Here is an 11,809-nt window from a genome sequence, read left to right on the forward strand (position 1 = left end):
ACACCATCTTTTTCGTCTTCTATGCACTCTACAAACTCCGTCACAGCTATTAACCTGTCTCTCTGAGCTCTTACCACCTTGCCCACAAATCCAGACCAGATCGACCTGATCGTATTGGTCGGGTATGCACATTTTTAGTATAAAAACGTCAGATTTTTTTTTATTTTACCCTTGTCCGTCCGTACGCAGGTACATCCCAACATTACCCTTTAGAATGTTATATTTAGTAGCAGATCTGAGTAAAATCATACATTTAAAATATCTACATAGAAATAAAGCAGTTGGTCGAGATCAGGCTGAGATCGTGAACAGTTGATTTGGTCTAGCTAGTCGAGTAAAGATCGTGTAAAGATCGTGAATTGATCGGAATTATCGAATGAATATTCATTTTGTTGTCGGGATGGAGTCGTGTTGGAATCATTAATGAGTCGTGAATGGTCGAGTTAAGGTCGTATAAAGTCGGATGGCGGTCGAATAGAAGTCGTAAACAAGCCCGATCAAGAATTTGGTTGAGCTTGGTCGTGGAAATTTGGACAATCTGGATCATCGAGTTGATCTGATCGGCAGTGTGAACCTAGCTTTAGTGGTATAAATTGAACGTTTCTGTATTGGCCCTGGAAAGTGCCGTATGCTGTTGTTCAACGGAAATAAAACAGTGATATTTGTCGAGTAGTACTCGAAAAGACTGTCAAATATTTACTTTTCACGACATTACAAAACACTGAACAACTTAGGCGTAAGAAATCTGAAACCGGTAGTGAACGTCCCGTATTAGCCCATGTGCCAATACGTTTTTTTTATATATTAAATCGGTTAGAAATGCAATATTAGGTGTTTGTTTGTATCGCCAAATCAACGTCATCAGTATTGCACATGCTGATTTTTCCATATTTGGGCAGACCTTTTCATATCAAAATGTAATTATTATATGAAAAATGCCATTTATCTAAATTATTCTCGTTAGAAACACAATCACATATATACAGATCAAGGAGCTGAATTCAACACAATTACAATATCAAAGTTAGATTACACAATGACCATATTATTCTCATTTCGTTTTTCATTTGTATAATATAATACTTCAGCAGTGAGGAAATTTACTAATTATTTTTCTGTGCATGTTATTATCATATATAATAAAGATGCCAGTTATATATTCTCGTCAGAAAGATAATTCAAGATAATAGGTCAAGATGCTGAAATTATTACAGGTCAAATATCAAAGATCACAGAGTGAGCATATCATTTTCTTTTTATTTTATTCTATTTGTACTTAATAATACTTCAGCAGTGGGGATATTTAATTCTAATATTTCAGTAATTATATAAAAAAAAAACAATTATATATTCTCTTTTGAAAGATAAAACTCCCAGCTGAAAGGAACGATGAAGGGCATTTTAAGAAACAAAATGAGTAATTAATTTGAAAGAAAACACTTAATCTGATTTCAAATAATTAATCAGTCAGATGATTGTCTTTTATAAATAGTTATCAAAGGTACCAGGATTATAATTTATACGCCAGACGCGCGTTTCGTCTACATAAAACTTTCGTCTACATAAAACTTTGGACAGTTCAAGTAAAAAGATGTTCAGTGAACTGTACTCTAACAGACAAATCAACATACATACAGTCAGTTTAGTAGTTTAATTCTATTACTCGTAATTTATTAGACGTGTTAGGAAAGTCGACACTACTGCTGGCGCTCGTGTTCGATGGAAGATGAATACAATATGATGTGGGGGTCATCTCCAAAAGTATAAATACTATATAGTTTTTTATTACCTGTATGACCACTGAATTACTTTATTTATAGTGAGCAACTCAATCATTTTTTAAAGACCCAACATTAATAACTAAATGTGAATTTTTAAATAAATTACGTGGGGTACTAGTATTGAAGAGATAATTATAACCATACAAAACAAGTTATGTAACTGTAATTATTTGGTTAAAGAATGCAAAATATGATAAAACAATTAGGCAATTTTTTTCCTTTTGTGGAGAAAAAGGGGGGATATATATTTATTCTAGTTTCAAAATCAACAAATTCCTGCAAAATAAAAAGGAACACGTTTTTTGTCCCGCCTTATCCCCGCGAATTGGAAATAAACCATCGTTTTACTATCATTCTAGAACGATTAAAAAATAAAAATAAGAATAAAACAATATATTTTGGAAACTAGATACAAGTTCCCCCTTTTACACAAGATGAATGCTCTATGATTTATTCTAAAATGCAAATTGGGATTATTTGGTCACGTGCCTATTATCATCAGCATTCAGTTGCATTGGTTGTATACGAAAACATATCTCGACAAGTCCGGTACACATTTCAACTATTTGATTTAGTTCGTTCCTTTCATGTCTCCAAAAAGTTCAAAACGACCCTGTTTATCTTGAAACGTCTCATTACGTGTTCAACATACACACGAAACTCTGATGTTCCTTTATCTAAATTTTGTTCGCTCGGCGTGTGTGCCTTAATTGATGTCTCTTATATGGTGTAACAATTTGTGGTCAATTGACTTTTGCCGGCTGAACTTGAAAATGAATTGGGTTCAATGTCATAGTCATAAGGGCAAAGTATATGCCAAGTTAAGTCAAAATCGAGTCTAGAGTGTTAAAATAAATTACAAGTCTAACAGTATCCCTGACGTTTGACCTTAAAAATTTATAGGATTCTAGATATTCATATGGACTAAGTATTAGCAAGTTTGATCAAAATCCTGGAACGATTGAATATAAAGTGTTAACAAGGGTGCTACGGACGAAAGTTGACAAACGGACAGACAGACGGTATCGTTACAAGATCCCCTCCAATTTTGTTAGCGAGAACATAATAACCATTTGAATTGAAAATGCAGGAACATGTTATTAAACATGATAGCAATGGGGGTTGGGCAATGTGGGTGTGTGGGAGAGGGCGAATTTAATGTATTTACATAGATGAAAGCCCGTTATAGGGTATACTATTGTAGCTGCGGGAAACAATGTCAACTGAATCTAAAGTTATTTTTCTTCTTTAATTTTGAATGTCTTGATATCTTTTTATTTCTTAAGTCGACACAACGTACTGATATTAGAGTACTCAGTCTTGCAGTTTCTGAACGCTAGCATAAAGTAAATACCAACCTCATCCGACTGTTTTAATGTACCTTGAATTATTTATAGTTTGTTAAAATGACTTTTAGCTAGCTTTCGGTAAATGGAAGTCGTATAAAAAAATGATTCAATTGTCATAGTTATTCAGTTCAGGATTACCACGCCGAGATCACAGATTAGCAATTCATGAACACAGATGAGCAATTCATGAATCCAGATTATCAATCCGAGATCACCGATTATCAATCCGGGATCACCTATTAATAATCTGAGATCACGGATTTCAATCCGAGATCACGGATTTTCAATCCGAGATAACAGATTAGCAATCTAAGATCACGGATTGTCAATCAAAAAATCACGGGTATTTTTTTTTAGTGTTCCTTTATGGCTTTCGTAGTTATACAACTACACCCTTTTACTATTTGTTTACAAAACATTAGATCAAGATAAATTATTTAAAAGTTAATATTAATTATTCAAAAAAGTATCCGTTAAACCATATATTTTTTATTTTGATCTTCTCCTGCGTACTTAAGTAACTATGATTATTTAAGATTAATCTCTCAAACACTCCTATCCATACAGGTAACACAAATATTTTGTTTTGTACTTTTTGAGATGGTCCACACGTCATATTGTATTCATCTTCCATCCAACACGAGCGCCAGCAGTAGTGTCAACTTTCCTTAATAGTTATCCCACAAGGACGCGGTGTGTCAGTGTTAGATCACCCCGATGGCCGGAGGCCAGAGGGTGATCTAACACTGACACACCAAGTCCGAATGGGATAACTATTTTACATCCCAGCTGTTTAAGATTAGACGAAAAACCGTCTACAATTCATAAAATCGAGTTTAGAACGCCACTCAACCATTATAATATACTGTATATATTACTATATGATGTATACCCTTTATGACCCCCTAACACGATGAGTAGATATCAGACAAGGTCAACTCGCCCCACTTGCCAATCGGCCCACACTATATCGCCACTTTATAAAAAAATCACCCCACTCTTGTTTACCGACTCTTCCCGATTTTGAAAAAGTGTAAAATCAAATTGAACAATTAGTCTGACAACTCACTTATTAACGAAAAAGGTTTAAACCCAACCAAAATAAAGGTCTGCCAACTCGCCCCACTTATAAAAAGATCTTGCTTCCTTTAAGTATGTTAAATTACTGTTAGTTCGTATCCAGTCGTCCTGGTGTAGTGGTATGTGTCGTGGCTTGATATGCTAAATGTTTTGAGTTCGAATCCCTGCATATACACTGGATTTTTCCTACGTGAATTTTGATAGTCTTTTCCGTATAATTAATTATAAGTTTTATAGTGGATTTGACATTCCCGCCAAAATGTTACAGAACAAAGGAAAGCATGCATAACAAAGAAATCAAACTGGGGTGATCTGGTAGGGGTGATCCGGCTCAGATCACCCCTGTTAGAACAAAGGAGCTGGGATGTAATAACACGTCTATTACTCTGTGTCACGTTGATAAGCCACAGTTTTAAAAACTCTATGAAGATATATCTAACATTTCATTAATATGATCATGCAAATTTAAGCAAACACGTCAATATCATTAATTGAAACCAATTTAGTTCTAAAGCATTTGAGTGGTCTTTCTTGGCATGCCAATTATTAAGTAAAAAATGAACTGATATAAACGTGGCATTAAAATGTATTTGAACAACATAATTAAAATGCATCTGAACAAATTACAGAAGTCAATTTCTGCAACTCTATATATAATTTTATTCAGCAAGCGAATAATATGTCTTTCATCTGAACACTGAAAACAGTGTCTGTATAAGGGATTTAGATGTGACGTCACTTTGGGCGTGCAATGACTATGGCTAACACGGCTGTGATTTTGTAATGTATTCGTTTTTATTGTATAGCTAGTCACCACTTCATTTCAATCATGTATATCTATTATATAGTTATTTTATAAAATTGATTGTTTGCAAAATTATGTATTATTCCTGATAATAATAAAGTTTTTGTCCCAGGCGGATGACCCTAGCCTCACAATCTTTTGGAACTTTTGGTCCTCGGCGATCTTCAACTTTGCAGTTGTTATGACTTTCAAACTTTTTTCATCTGAGCATAGTTTTGTGTGGACGTAGCGCACGTCTGGTGTATAAAAAATATTTTAACCTGTTACTTGTTGATGGCTATTATTCGTTTGTTTCTCTGTCCTTTATTTTCTCCCATTTATTGTAGCCCTGTCGTGTAATGTCATTTTAATGTTATAATTAACACTTTCATTAAAGCGGGAGGTTTGGCATGCCACAAAACCAGGTTCAACCCACCATTTTTTCATAAAATGTCCTGTACCAAGTCAGGAAAATGGCCATTGTTACATTATAGTTCGTTTCTGTGTGTGTTACATTTCGGTGTTGTATCTCTGTTGTGTCGTAGTTCTCTCATATTTGAAGTTTCCCTCAGTTTTAGTTTGTAACCCGGATTTTTGTTTTCTCTATCGATTTATGAATTTTGAACAGCGGTATACTATTGTTGCCTTTATATAAAACTAGATTCTACTAACAGTAAGATCTGATAAGAAATATCATTAAACGAAACTAATTAATGCATATTCACAATATCCTTGGTGGTTATGGTCTTTACTTTACATGTAGTGACAGTTGTTATCTAATATTTCGTTTCTATGTATGTTGCATTATCGTTTGTTATTTGTTGCACTTCAGTGTTTCAGTTGTTTCGTTCATTTCATCTGGTAGTTTTTGACCCGGATGTGTTTTCTTTAAATCGATTTATGACTTTTGAACAGCGGTAAACTACTGTTGCCTTTATTTGATTTGACCATAGCTGATTAAATGCAAGAAATAATCTGATTTTATCTTCTCTCAGACACTTTTTGGAGAGGATGTCACAATTTTACCTCATTTGCATAAATCGACCATCTTTGGAAAACCTACCTTTTGATTATTAGAAATTGGTTTAAACACCTTCAACTCCCTCAGGTTAACATCTCTGGCTTTCCAATATTTGACTGATGAAGGTCATTCACAAAAAGTGCTTTTGACTCATATAACGTGTTGTTTTGAATTTTGTTCATTAGTAGGTCGATACCTCTGCTGTTGGACTACGTTGTATCACTCCCCGGTGGTATTATTTTGATTCAACACAGTAGTCAATAATTTATAACTGATATGATTCATATCTAACTATTCAAAAATTGTTCGTTTGTAAATTTTGAAAATATAAAGACACTAGGATTTCAACTCCCTCATGCAATGTTGGCCTGAAATGGAAATGCTATTTAACTATTTCGGTTTTATTCATCATTGGCTTTCAAATATTCGGCTTTGAGAGTTCATGGTAAAGGTAAATTTAGGAATGCGCTTCGGATGTACGAAATTTACGTGTTGTTTTTTTTTGTTCTCGTCCTTGAAAATAACGTATTGCCAATCAACATATTTACATTTCGTATATTCGTTTTTAATGACTTTACTGATTCCTAAACAAAACAAACAAAATAGTAATTGGTTTGCCCATTTGACATACATGTTTATGATCAGGTTAGTAGACATAACGTCTGTGTTGACATGAACTATCATTGATTTTGTAACAAATATGAGTTAACTGTTCACAAAGCTTTAAATATTTCAAAATACAAACGATTTTCGTGCCTAAAGAATGTTTTACTTAAGCTGTATTTGGAAAAACCTGTTGGAATTTAGGTCCTCAAAAAAGAAAAATAACAAAAGACAAAAAAAACAATATACGAAAATTTATGACCGGGATGAGGTGGGAGAGGGTCATATGGCAAAACCAAAAGCCGAAACACCACACAGGAAAGAAAACAAATGTCGTTTTCCTTACTTGGTACCGGAATGTAGAAAAATGGTGGACGAAACTGGTTTTGTAGCAAGCTAAACTACTCACTTGTATGATAGTCGCATGTAATTCTATGCTATTCAACTTTGTATTTTATTTGATCTTGTTACATTATTTTTCATTTTTTATTGTATTATCCTTTGCAGACTAATTCAAATGATCGTCGGCGTACAGCAGTCTGATTTCTCTGATGAGTTTTCATGTATCCTACAAATAAACTTATCACAGATACCAGGATTGCATTTTTATATTTACAGTTCATATTCGACAAAATATTTTTGTAAATATTTAAAATTGTCCAATTCGACAACTATAAGTTATACATTTAATGTTATTGAGTAGTTTTGATGACACATATAAGTAATCTTGCAATGGCCAGTTGCAGCTATAAGTGGAAACTACATTCTGTAAATAATGGATCGGTACGCTCTGTTTAACATTTTATTGTTTTTGCTGAAATAAATGAACACTTTAACGCACTTTAGAGATTAATCGTTTCTTCCTGCCTGCTGCAGCATTAATTTCCTCAATAAATTACACGATTGTTTCGACCTTGTAACCTTTTATGGCATTAGTTTGGTACAATTACCAAACTAGCTGATTGTAATGTACTTTTCGAGTATACAATATTTGCGTTGTTTGAATCAATCTCGTTATAGATAAGCTGGGTATTAACATTCTCGTTAACGTTATACTTTATCACAACGAGCCTGAATGTTGACCAGACACAATTGCAAAGAGTTGTGTAAAATATAATTGTTGAGACTTATACAGGATATAAGTTACGGTGATACAAGGTAATGACAGCATATCATCTGTCACACATGTCCGTTATTTATACCCTTGCTGTATACTGTCTAATTATATTTACCCGTCCATCTTTGTCTCAACTTACAATTCATCTCATCATTATATTCTGTAACAGTTGACAAGTCTTGTTTTGTCGGAAACTAACACAGCATGCCAAGTATGGCTAAATCATAATCTAGAGAGATCTGTACTAGTTGCGATATTTTTGTAAGTGTAAACGTTAGATGTCTATATCAATATATGGATTTTACGTCATTTTCGTAAACCTTCCTTTTATCTTTCAGCTATATGATGACTTTCCACCTCACGCTTATCGGGTGATACGAGTATTTTCGCGGTCAGTACAAAATTGTTCACGGCATCAGTGGCCCAAGTCATTGACAACCACTATTGATGAAAGCGATAAATCGGTTGTCATTCAAACTCGACATTGTTTTGCGGCCTATGCTGAGATTTTAGTAAACTCTCTCTCGTTTGAAGATCCGAATATTTGAATGTGTAAAGAAAGAATAACTATACACCACCATGTCTCGAAATCTATACTGTGTGTGTAGACTTTTAAACATGTAGAATGCAATACTTTGCCGATAATTTCTATCCTGTTTTGAGCCGAGGACAAGTACATTTTATACGTTGAAGAATGTCTGGTTGATTTCTTAATACTGAAATTATTACACCTGAATGAATCATTTTGGGTCAAAATCATCAATATTGAATTTGAGGAGTACGATGTAAAACTTCCAAGTATGAGAGTACAAAACATGTATTTTTTTTTTATTAAGATCACAAATGAAAATAAACGGAAAACATTATCTGCGTTAAAAACAAGGCGGTGAACGGTCATTAACTGTATATCATCATGAATATACGGTCAATGCAATCTAAATGTACAAAAACAGAGCTAATTGACGTCAGACTAAACTCTAAAACATATAGCTGAACCAAAATGAATAACAAACAAATATACAGAACACAAAACTGCAAAGGTTTCTGACTTTGGATCAAGCGTAAACCCGATGAGGGGTTAAACACGTTTTATGAGATATCCTGCCCCCATTTACCGCTAGCCAACATGGAATAAACAAACAAAACAATACATTCTGTACTATTTATTTCAAAAGAAGTCTGAGTCCGATGTTAGAATAGGTAACAAAAGAAACTACTAGTAAATAAAATGACATAATCAACAATTAAAACAGTCCAATTTCTCGAAAGACTATTCCAGCTTAAGGTCTCAAATAGACTGATTGAAAGATCATATTTTCATCATATGAAAATCAAGCACAATCCCTCCCATTAGAGCTTTATTATCATAAACTATCTGAGAAGAATATAACGTTAGCAAAACAAAATCATGTGATATGTCTGATTCGGAAGGTCAAGAAAAAGAGGATGGGCTTGTGGTTCCGACATTTGGAACATATCCGTCTTCATCTGTCAACCAACTGGTGATGATATCATTAAAATTCACGATATGATGTGTTGTTTTAATATATTTTGTAATGATTACAAGGCTTCCAGAACAATGCGTCCCACTTATTGCATGTTCACTCCTTTGCTGTGATTTACTCACCAGAACATCCCTTTGTCCTTTTTCAATCTTGATATCAAAGTATACATTTACATTCCAAGGAGACAAAACAAATTTCAAGAGAAAGTTAAACACACAAATTGACAAACGAAAAAAACAGCAAACAAAACAATATGTTCATAAAACATTAAACATAAATGGGAAACTAAGCAACATGAATCTGCACATAAAACCAGGTGCCACAGAACTGAACTTGCTCTACTACATTTAATGACACACTCAGCATTACTCTAGTAACATACATTCGTAAGTCATATCTTTTGATTATGTAACATACTGTGGATTCACTTTTATTCGTTGGATACCAATTTTTGTGGATTTCGTCGGTACAGGGAAATCACGAATTCAAATGTTCAACGAATTGGAATTTTCTGTATGATTAAATGCAGACTTTTGAACAACCACTAAATCAAATATTCACAAAAATGCAAGTTTTCCTTAATCAACGAAATTGGTACCCACGAAAATAAATGAATCCACATTATGGTGATAGAAGATCGTCAAATATCTCCGGTCTAACTGTAGACATCACAAATTCAATAAACATAACTTAACTTAACAGAGTGGGGTATTTTGAAATAAAGGAAAAGGATTTTAAAATAACTGACAGGCAAGACTGAACCGGACGAACCAACACAGACTTACTAAAAGAACACTGATAACAAAAGCAAAGGCAACACGAGTCCCTGCTCAAAACCAAATTTCAAGATAAAGTCAAGATATCGACTCAACTTTTACATTTACTAATATTTACTACTTTTGATGAGTCTTTACCTAATTTATCTTAAGGAGACATTATTTCCACTTAGTCGATATGCTCATGTTTGTAACAACGTCTTGGATTGCCAATAAAATAAATCATTTCACTAACAGTTTTGTTATAACTGGCATAACAAGATATCAACTTTTTTATTATACTATCATGTTAAATTTTATTATGATAATATTATTTCACCTGTAGAAATTTAAACTTCAGGATTTTATGGTACCATAATGACTAATGACTTTTTCGTCAAATCAGTTTTTGTCAGACTGAACACATTTTTTGTAATATCCTTACTGTAATTTGCCTCTTAATGATACAGTAATATTGATGACATCCTCTATGTAACACATTATCAACTTTTATATGAGCAGGTTTCTGGTTAAAGTTTGCTTTCAGTATAAGCCCGAACAAGCTTTGCTAAGGTTTAATTGGGTTTAATTTTTTTATCGGTTATTGTTTTGATAGAACTTTTTTAAGGATGTACTTAGGTGAGGTTTTGGAATTCATGTCAAATTTTCGGACTCATTGGTGTTTTTCCATACAAAACAAGGTAAAATATTTTGCCCCATAACACCCATTTATTTTTTAATATAAGGCTGAATATCTCATGAAAGGTCATTTACCGAAATTTTAGAAGATTCTTAATTTTCTTTCTTTTGTTTTGGGACCGAAATAATACAAATGCAAACATATGGTAAAAGTCCGAGTCAGCCTTTTCCCGCCATATTTTAAATCTCAAATATCTCGAAAAGGAGATCCATGACCTATCAATATTTTTAAGTTTATTTGTATCCTTAAAGAATGCTCTACCAGCTTAAAGTATCAATTTTAAATTCTTGATTTATTAATTTTCACCGAACCTCCCTTAAGTACATCCTTAATTCATTTGATCACTATTTTTTATGTAAGTCATCCAGAAAAGCGATTACGCTTATGGTGGACTATCAGTCCCCGATTGTATCATCAGCTCGGAAGTCAGTACTTTTGTACTGACATGAGTAATAACAAAAGTTTCTGAAATCGTCCGCTTATAAATTTTGAAATTTGTAATTTTTATGTGATTTTTAGTCTTATAGCTCTTCAACTGTTTGGTTATGGTACATTTTTGGCTTTAAAATATTCAGCATCGAGCGTTCCTGATAATTTCAATTCAGAAAAGCACTTCGAATGCGTGACATTCATAACGTGTTGTTTTTAATTTTTACAGCACCTCTGCTAGTGGACTTTGAGTCCCCGAGAATATCATCAGCTCAGTAGTCTGTATTAAAATAACTACATCTTTTATCACAAACCTTTCTAAAATAGTTTCGCACGCATGCAATTCATTGCGTGTTGTTTTCCTTTTCATTATCTCTACTGTGCACGTGTGAGTCTTAATTTTATTTGATTTCAAATAACTTTTTTTATTTCTCTAATCAATATTATATAATTATTGAGAGTTGTGATTCAAAAAAATGCGAAGCTAAGTTTGTATGTTACCTGTCTATTATTGGAGAATAGTCTTTGTGCTATTTCGGGCACAGGCATATTGTTTTAATAGACGAACAACCATGTTCCCCAATTGTTAAAACCAAAACATATTTTCAAAATGATTACGTATAAAATGGCGAAAGAAATCAAAGTTATTTTTACAAAATGGCTGAATTTGTTATGTATTATCATG

Source organism: Mytilus galloprovincialis, chromosome 9 (assembly GCF_965363235.1).
Source record: "Mytilus galloprovincialis chromosome 9, xbMytGall1.hap1.1, whole genome shotgun sequence".
Classification (NCBI taxonomy): Eukaryota; Metazoa; Mollusca; class Bivalvia; order Mytilida; family Mytilidae; genus Mytilus; species Mytilus galloprovincialis.